Genomic DNA, 9,727 nt, shown 5'->3' with positions numbered 1-9,727 from the left:
CCACTTTTCAGCAGAACAGAAAGCATTTAAAGTGTACAGAAAGTCAAACCGGGCTAGAGGAGTTTAAAGGGACTCTGCAGAAGATGCAACCTGAGCATGGAGAGAAGGAACTAGTTGTGATTGGAAAACAAAGCATCGTCCGGGAGCATCTCCCCACAAAGCTCGCATCAGTTACAAATGGAAAGTGGTGATCGACTTTACGGTGGAGAAATCTGGCCTGTCACCAAGGGCAACGGCACCACAGGTGGGACGAGTAGGCCGTGTGCTCCCGAGATGGTGCTCCGGCATCATTCCTGAGGTACCCGGCCAAGAGTGCGCGGCCTGAGACTGGTCAGGGGGCAAGACTGGGCTGAGCCAGTCTGAGGGTCAACTACAGAACGAAGGGTCATGCTCTTAAGATTGTCGAGGACACAGAGGCAAAGAAAGGCTGAGTGACTTCCCTATCGAGATCCGAGGCGTGATCCTGGATTGAGTTTTGGACAGAAAGGATAAGGTGACACTTGGGACTGTTGGTGGAATTCAAAGCGGGTTTCTGGTTTGGACGGTAGTGTTGCATCAAAGGCGATCTCCTCATGTGGATGATTGTGTTGTGGTTCTGTAGGAGAGTGTCTTTGTTTTGGGGAAATGCTCACTGGACTATACAGGAGTGGTGGCACCAGCTTTACAGCTTGCTCTCAAGTAGTTCAGAAGAGAAGTAATGGAACGAGAGAGCGAGCGCACACACACAGAAGCAAACGGGGTAGAATTGGGGGGTCTGGGTGAAGGGATGTGGTGGTTCTTTGTACTGCTCTTGTGACTTTTCTGTAAGTGTGGAATTATGTCAAAATTTAAAAAAAAGGAAACCAGAAACCAGAGAGCCTCGTCCCCCAACACTCCAGTCCCAACTAAACCAAGAAAGAGAAAAAAACACCCTCAGCCAGTTGTCTAGCGCCCTCATGCTTGTCACTAGGAAGATTTCCAGAGAGGAATCTTTTAAAAGAGCCTTGTATTTCTTATACTTAAATGAATAAGAATATCTCTTACTTGTATTACTTTAAGCTTCTTATTATTTCAAAATTTCTCTTATTTAAAGTCTCTGGAGGAGAAGTTTCTCTTGAATATTCTTAGAATCAAGAGTACTGGGAATTTTATTCCCTTGAATGTACCGTCCCTCAGGGTGTTTTTAATATTAACATCCTCTGGGACCTGGGAGTGACACATTGCCTATTTCCTGAAGGTGAGCCTGCCCAACTCTTGTGCCAGCTCTCCGGGAGTGGTTGGAGGGCCCAGCACGGATCAGACTGCCCGCGGGACTTGCGTTAATGAGTCCTGATCGCTGGGCTGCGGCAACGAATCTCGAATCTCCCAGGCTGTTAGGATGCCATTGACTAGCTGAACTGAAGGCGAAGCGGAAACAGTTGTTTTGAGGTGTATTACGACTGAATCAGGGCCAGTTTAACTTAACAATCTCTTGCCTCTCAGACATAGGGATGTGTGTGTGTATGTGTGTGCACGTGTGCACCAGCCTTTGCTTATACCTGCACACGCACATTCCAGTTGCTCAGAACAGGGACATCCCCTCACTGCCGGTATGCCCAGTATCTGTCCCCCTCCTCTCTGTGCCCACCCTTTTGTGCTCCCTTCTGTGGTCCAAGGACCTGGGGGTTTGCAAATGATGTTGTCCGGATTCGCTGTGGTTTCAGTTCCTGTCGGTGTCTGCCAATGGCAGATGCTGTCAGGTGACTGGAAGGAGACAGGAACGAAAAGCACTTTTTGTCCTATTTTTTCTGAAAGTAGCGGTGGTAGCAACAGTAACAAAGTTTGCAACCTGCTCAGGCGGTGTGCTTACTACAACTGAGGCAGCAGTGGGCCTTTTGCAGACTCGGGAGGACGGCATGGGGCCCGGCCTCCCTTGGAGTGTGGTGTAGGGGTTCCTGGCAGCCTCAGGGCAGCCCTCCTGGGTTCCGGGTAATTCCAGTGTTCTCTTTCAGCCTCAGGAGGGGTAGCAGATTCCTAATGTTATTTATCTTGGGGTAATCTTACTTTTTTCCTCTTTTCTCAGCCTTTCCAATAATTTGTGATCTACTCCTTGTATTAAATTCCCTGTTTGAAACACCTAGAGCAGTTTCTCATTCCGCAGGTTTTGCAGAATAGATGGAAAATCCAGGTAGGCCTCTCATCTGATACCTCTATGATTACCAAACAGTTTGTAGCTGGGAGGGCAAGACAGTTCCGAGAGGAGCGTCCTGTTTTCCTGCTTGTTTCTGATGATAAGAACGTCACGTGGACATAAAGCGGGTCTACAGCACATGTCTGTAGTTTTTTCCTGTCCTTCTGACATTTGATGCAGTTAAACACTTTTCATTTCTGTTGTCACCCTCAGTTGCTATTTCCTTCCAGTCTCACAGCAGTGTTTCTTCACCGTTCACAACATTAACAGGGCCTCCATCAAACTTACTTTCTTTTTGAGCTCTTCCTTTGGTTTATAATTTGGGGTTCGATCCATTATCTCTCCTTAACTTTGCTCTTTCACTGATTTACTCATTCTCTCATATTTAAACATTTCATGCAACCCCCCTTCTTCCCCTGGAAAATTTACTGGGCATTTACTATCCCAGGCACTGGGCTGGAATCTGGACACACAGGAGCCTTACAGACACATTTGCTGCCCTCGTGAGCCCACCATTTAGTGAGGCCGATGGGCCAGTCCATAGGCAGTTCGCACGTGGTGTGAGAGGTGCTACAACAGCGTGGGGCACTGGACCCTTGTCTACCAAAGGCGCTTCTTTGATGTTCCCCCACTTCAGTGCGTGTGGGCCCCATGATCCACTGCACCTCACACTCAAGGAAGCCCTGATCTGGGCTGATGTGGACAATAATTCAACCAATGATTCATGTGGCCAAAATGAAAATAAACAAATAAAGTCTGAACACAATGGTTTTTCAAACAGGCTGTGAGAGTCTGAGACTAACAGGCAACCCAAGAGCAGAGCTCTCAGCGGCCTCCCAGTGGCCGCGGTGGTTTGTGGAGCAGGACTGCCCACGCTCGTGCCCCAAACTGAGGGGACAGCAACTCACGTGTCCCGTTTTCCTCTAGGGCCCAGAACTGCTGGCACTGTTTAAGTGACTTCTGTCTCTCTTTAAAACCCTCTTTTTGGCCAAGCCCCATTGGGTAGCTCAAATGTGCATCAACGAAAGTCCACTGAATGTAACTGTTGATGTTGCTCCCCATTTCTTACTATTTCTTGTACTGTAGGGTCTCACCACATGCATTTTTAACTCACTTGAAATTAACTTTACTTGTGAGCCAACTGCTTCCCCTGTGCTCCGCACCCCCCATAATATTCTTCCTCCCCAAAGAAGAGAGAGACAAAGAGGAAAGTAGTCCAGGGCGCAGGAGATGGGGATGAGCATGCCTGGGGGAATATGGGCTAAGCTCTGTCCCTCTGCTGTGACCACACCTTCCGTCTAAGGAGGGACTATGAGGAGGAAGCAGGTGGTCCAGGGAGTCCACTCTGCTGTGGTCCAGCGTGCTGACCCGTGCAGAGCTGGGGCCTCTGAACTCTGTCTTGGAGGCTCACGGGAGGCAGCTGATTTCTACATTGAGACAAGGAGTGTAGGAGCTCATTAAGGTGAGAAAAGAGGGCTTGAGAAAGGCATTCCTGGCCGAGGGCTTTGCGTGTATAATGGACTCCAGGAGAGAGAGCCCAGGGCGTTTGCCAAAGCACTTCAGTAAGTCTTGGTCTCTGGGGAGGGGACAGCAAGAGGTGGGGTTGGAGGAAGGAAGGAGAGTCTTCTAGGACACATGAAGGCCCTTGGGTAGCACTGAAAGCTTTTAAGGAGGGGCCTTGCCCAATGAGATTTGTATTTTAGAGAAGAGACCTCACAGCAGCCAGCTATTTAGAGCAGAGGGCAGGGGAGTAACTCGAGGGCGGGAGACAGTGAGGAATCCCTCACAGGAATTCAGTTGAGAGACGACGGATGATGGTGGCTTAGGATAGCAGTGGTGGGATTTATGTGCAGGATTTTTCTTTCAGAGATTTTCTAAATTTTTGTTCATTTTGACGCATTTAGTCTTAGGTCTTTTAATTCTCCTTGGACCCTCAGAAGAGCTTGCAAAACAACATTTTCAGTGTAAAAGAATCAGACATATGTGGGTCATTTTGCTCCCCAGAAACAAATGGGTTTGACATATTCAGAGACCTGGTGCTCGTCGGTGGGCCGGACTCAGATGAAGTATCTGCGGAGTTAGTTGTGGATGCTTGGACCCTCAAGAGCTATGCTAAAAAATTAAACTGGAAAACAGCCTTGGGTTCCAACTCTGTGGGAAATGCAGCAGAGCATCTGCTGAATGACTGTCATGCCCTCAGAAATCCTTGTGGGGAGGACGGGACGAAAATATGAGAAAAATCAGGCTTGATTCCTGCCCTGTGAGCTTTGTAACGGAGTTGGATAATGAAATGACACACGTGGGACTATTAATTATGAGCTAAGTGTTAGGGATTCTGAAACTGGCTTGAAATAGAGTAATGTCTTATGGCCAGGAGGAGCTGAGTGCCTCAGAGTCGTGTGGAGGAGGTGGGCTCGGAGTAGCTCTGAAGGGTTGCAAAGACAGAGAAGCCGAGAGAAGGCGTGCGGGCCATGGGCAGATGGCACACGGGGCTGGACACTGGGAGACTGCCTGGGGGCTCTGGGCAAGGCCGGGGTCAGCTCTGAACAGGCCTGCCATGCACAAGGATTACAAGCTCAATAGAGCCGTAGGTCCCTTTTCCTCAGCAAAGAGCTTACTGTTTTCAGTGATGATTCCATGTCCTTCTCGAAGTGTTTAATTCTCCTGGGCCAAGGGTTTGCTCAGGAAACACAGCCCTGATCTTGGCGTAGTTTCTCAAAGAAAGGGCCAGCGTGTGTTGGGCCTGTCCCGCCCCCGTGGAGGCCAACTCTCTCTTCTATCCGAGCCACGTCTACAGTCACTGTAAAGGGACTCTGCCGATCCTTTTCCTGGGAGGTGTGCTGCCTCCAGGCAGGCCGCGGGGTTCAAAGGAGGGCAGGATTGTTCCCCCTTTCCCAGCCCTCTCCACCCAGGGCACAGAGGGGATTCAGTGCAGCAGGGTTTCTTCGGAGCTGGAGGAGAGCGTGCAGATGCGTCTGTTGCCTTTGTTGAGTCATCTGTCTCTTCCTAAGTCTAAAACTGTAAATTCCTTGCATGTTAGAAAAACGTTTTTTAAGAACCAATTGTGGGCAGTCAGCATGTCTAACCTGACTGTCAGGTGGGGCCGTTGGAAAGTTCCACTTGATGGCAGAAACCTGGAAACCACTCTCTCTGTGGCAGCCTGTGAGAGCTGAAATATGGAAGCACATCCTTTCATGATCTTGAAGGTTTTCCAGAACCCTCGCTGTGAATGCCTCAGGCAGCACAGACACACCCTTCCTGAGGGTCTCAGGGCTGTCGGAATCTGAGAAGATCTTTGATATTTTAATAAAACTAGCTTTGATTTGTCCCCTTTAAAAACAAATTGAAATGAGCCAAAGTCTCTGAACTGGACCTGTCCATTTAATGCATATAGTGGTCAGGCTGGGCTGGGTTATGCTGCTGTAAAGAAACACTCCCAATCCCAGTGGCTTAACACCCAAAAGGTTTACTTCTCTTTCTCACTACACATCCTTTAAGAGTGGGCCAGGGCCCTTCTCCACGCCAGCCTCACCCCAGGACCTGAGTGGCCAGAGCAAGCACCATCCCCAGGGCTGCTGGTCCCCAGGCCAGATGCGAAGAAATGCCCGGTCAATCACCACTGCCTTCCGGAGCTTCTGTCTGGGCACATATGGCTTCTGTGTGCATTGCTTTGGCCTCAGCCAGACACAAGGCCACTTCTAACTTCAAGGAGGCAGGAAAGGCAGTCCCGGCTGCGCCTGGAAGGAGAACTGGAAATTTGGGGACAAACCGTGTGACCTCTGAAGGGGAGTTTGAAATGATGGTGCTGGTTTAATGGCCTGGAAGCCAGAAGGCCAGGGATATTCTCTCCTTAGCTCCTGCCCTTAGGCAAATCACGTAACTTCCAAGAGATATCATGTCTTTATCCTTTAAGTAGGGAGTTGGGTAGGAAGAGGGGGTGAACGGAGGGGAATAATTATACCTGTTCAACCTGCCTCATCAGGATGTTGTAAGGATCAAAATAAGGCAAGGCCAGTGAAAGTGAAATAGGAATGAGAGGGGATAAAAGTGTTTTAACCATGGGCCAGTGGCTGTTCCCGGGAGCTGCAGCCCGGAGGTGGTTCTCACACGCAGCTGCATTTATTGTGATAAGGTTGCAGGTGACAGAAAATCCCAAATAGCTGTGGCTTCAATATGGCAGACATTTGTTTCTCTCTCGGATAAAAAGCTGAGAGGCTCATGGTCCAGGGTGGGTGCCAGGCTCCACTGGTCTCAGGGCTTTGCTCCTTCCACATGGCTTCTTTGCCTTCTTCCGTGTGTCTCCCTATTTTAGCCCAGGTTCCCTGGAAACCAGACCTTGATGGGGAAACAAATGCACCAACACTTTATTGGGGAGTGCAACCTCAGGAAGCAAGAGGGAGGGAAAAAGAGAGGGGAGGCCGAGAATGAGGGAGTAAATACAAAGGGGGTGTGTTACCAAGCTGGCCACAGCTTTTGACAAATGCAGCCAATTGTTTAGTCTTGTTGGATGTTTCCAGAAACGTCTATTGGGGCTTGGACCAATAAATGTGGAAGGAGGAAGAGAGAAGAATTTGTCTGCCTGGTCATATCTCCCATTGGTCAAAGTGGGCTGCACAGAGCATCAGGACCCCCACGCTTCCAAGTGGCTCTGTCTGGCGTCGCCCACAAAGGAAAGCCAGATCCCCAAACAGCAGCAGAAGCATCTGCAGCCTGAACCAGGGCACATGGAGCCAGCGGTGAGTGAGTATGTGTCAGTGGGGCTCGCAACCTGCCCATCTCAGCCTACAGCCCAATGGGCCTGGCCCAGTACCTGCTTGGGTGAGCAGGTCACGTGGTGTCTTGCTCCTCAGCAGCAACAGGGGAGCCCTGGGGCAGGAGGTGAGAAGCATATGGTGTGAGGCATGAAGCAACATGCTGTCGAGTTGTGCCTGCAAGCCACGTGAGGAACCGGGAACATCTGCCACGATGGACCCAGCCCAGCCAAGCAGGTGAGATGTCACAGAACTCTAACCTCTGCCACAAGATGACTTGGAGCTCAACCAGCCTCTCTTTAAAAAACTGAAACTCTTCTGTGGCCTACAAGAATATGGTTGGTGTTAGGTGATCCTCTCAGAGGATCATGAGTGGCAATGAGCAGAGAAACCATGGTGTAGCAAATCCTGGGAGGTATAGAAACTGACTCTAATGTATTTCATAGGCCAGAATGGCTGCATGAGCCCCAGCCATCATCACCTGCTAGACAAGGAAGATGGAAAACCAAGTCTGCATAGGACACACTTCTGACCTCCCTTTGGCCAGAACTTAGTCCTAGCACCACACTTAGATATAAAGTGTAGTCTTTATTCCAGGTGGTCTTATGCCCAGCCAAAAATTGGCAGAAAGGTAGAACAGAATAGTGGGGCCAACTGGCAGTGTGTGCCACAGCAGCCAAGGTCAAGAGGCCCTGAGCTAGCACAGCAGTGTCTCCAGTGTGTGTCCTTATTTCAAACAGGCACAAGCAGGGATGTGCACGAAGGAAGGAAGGAAGGCAGGGCTAAATGAATGGGGGGATAGTCCGGGGGAAGACAGAGATGTGGAGGAAGAAGGGGGGAGCATAGAAGTGAGAAAAGGGGGTGAATGCAGAGACAGAAAGAGGAGCAAGAGGATCCCCCAATGCCTAGACCAGGCGCTTTGGTTTCCATGGAAACCACAGACTCTTTAATGGCAACAGATGAAGATAAGTGTGAGGGGGGCTTCTCGCTGGCAGCAGCACCTTCAGCTGCACAGACCTCATGCTAACCTTGACCCGCCCCCCATTACCCACCCCCCGCTGCCCTCTGCCATAAAACCTGGCCAGGCAGATACCCCACCCATATCTGTCTTCTGCCTTCTTCCCCTCCCACTCTCTTAGAGTAAGAAGTCAGACAAATTCACCCCATCAGCCTGGCATCAACCCTGGGATCTTCCGTGGCTCCCCGCACTCTGCAATGGCCCTTCTTGTGTCTAAGAAGCTTCTGGGGAGATATCAGTAGAATCCGGTCCACAGGACATTAAGGCCAAACCCAGACTCTCCCCTCCCCTGGGGCATTAGCTCTCCTAGGGAAGCAGACCACTGGGAGACAGGATTTGATCAGGAAGCACTGGCTCTGGCCTCCCCCAGGTTCATCATAACCCAGCAAGACTACGAAGAGCAGCTCCTCCCCACCTGGCGGCATCCTGAACTGAAACCAGCCAGGCGCTTCCCCAGACCGGTGAGAACTGACCCCACCCAGGTTCCGCAGGCAGCCCAGTCTCATGCTTCGTCGTGTGCATCTTCCTCGTGCTCCAAGAAGGAGCCTGGCTCCGCTGTGTGTCTCAGCACCGTGAGACAAGGCCTTGGCCTTGATGCTCTCACAACAGAAGCATCCGCTCATCCCCCAGACACGTCATGGGGTGTGTCCAGCCCCAGGAGAGGATTCTGCACTTGCTGGGTTTTCCTGCCAGAGGCGTGGTGGGAATCGGTAAGGGGCTTGCTCACCTGCCAGGAGGAAGTGGCTGTGGCCTCTCCTTCCTGCCTTCCTCCGGCCACAGCTTTAGATGACACATTACAGCAGTGCTGCCTGCTGAGTTGTTTGGAGGGCAGCATGGGCAGTGGGGAAAAAAGGGGGCTTGGAGTCCTGGGTTCAAATCCCAGCTCCCCCAGTTACTGTGTGACCTTGGCAAGTGACAGCCTCTCGGGGCGTCTGTTGTCATATCTGTAGGATGAGGATATGACACAGACCTGACTGGGTTATAGTGAAAGTTCGGCTTTTCCCATCCCCCTCTGACCCCATTCCTACGGGCAGAGCAGCTTGCTTGTGTCTCCTATACGAGGATCAGCACTTGACAGCTGCCTCCATCAAATATTCAACACCAGCAAGCCCCAGCACACGCTTCCTCTGCGCGCTGCCATCCAGCAAAGTGCTCATCCTTCCAGGGCTCAGTGGGGACCATGGCACTTGGCAGTCTCCTTTCTTTTTGTTGTTTGCCGCAGCTGGTGGTGGAGGGCGGGGGCTGCTGTGCTGGACGCGAGACAGGGCTGGGTCAGAGCACACCATCTCCATCATCAGCCGCCACCCTCGCCTTCCCGGCGAGCCACGGCTCTATCCTTAGAGCCCGTAGGGAGCCCTGGAGCAGGGCCATGGGAGGCAGCCCCTTGCACTGGAGGCCGGCCTGGTTTTCCAGGGGCCACTGTGCAGCCTTAAAAGGGCTGTCTCTGAGCAGACCCTCCTCCACTGCCCCTCTGAATGATACCTTAGTTAAAATTCCCCCGGTGCTCTGATTTCCATTTACCCTCTTCTCCTCCCCCTTCCTTGGCATTTCTTCAAATCTTTTTCCTTTAAATTTTTAATTGAAGAATAATATCTCTCACCTTTTTTTTCCCCAACAAGGAACAAGTTCATGGCTGAGTATTAAAAGGGTATCCTGAGAGCACAGAAAATGAAGACAGCTCTGTCACCAGCTTGTGGGTGACCCTGAGGAACATGTGCAGGCTTCCGGTGTGGCTCCCTTATTTATTCCGGGAGATGGCAGGTGGCGTGTTCCCAGCAGACAGGTGCTGGTGTCAGGAGCCCAGCACCT

At 51.1% G+C, this 9,727-nt stretch overlaps 1 long non-coding RNA gene across 1 annotated transcript; it reads left to right on the top strand.

Moving 5' to 3' along the window:
- The first annotated feature begins 6,465 nt into the window (after positions 1–6,465).
- Positions 6,466–9,526, top strand: LOC138919339 (uncharacterized). The gene is made up of 3 exons (XR_011429466.1): positions 6,466–6,885; positions 7,000–7,137; positions 8,289–9,526. It is a non-coding gene; the product is annotated as an uncharacterized lncRNA (long non-coding RNA).
- The last annotated feature ends 201 nt before the right edge of the window (positions 9,527–9,727 follow it).

The sequence above is a fragment of the Equus caballus genome, chromosome 20 (genome assembly GCF_041296265.1).
Source record: "Equus caballus isolate H_3958 breed thoroughbred chromosome 20, TB-T2T, whole genome shotgun sequence".
NCBI classification, from domain to species: Eukaryota; Metazoa; Chordata; class Mammalia; order Perissodactyla; family Equidae; genus Equus; species Equus caballus.
Note: the sequence above shows the minus strand (reverse complement) of the source record. Positions and strands in the feature narration are given on the sequence as shown.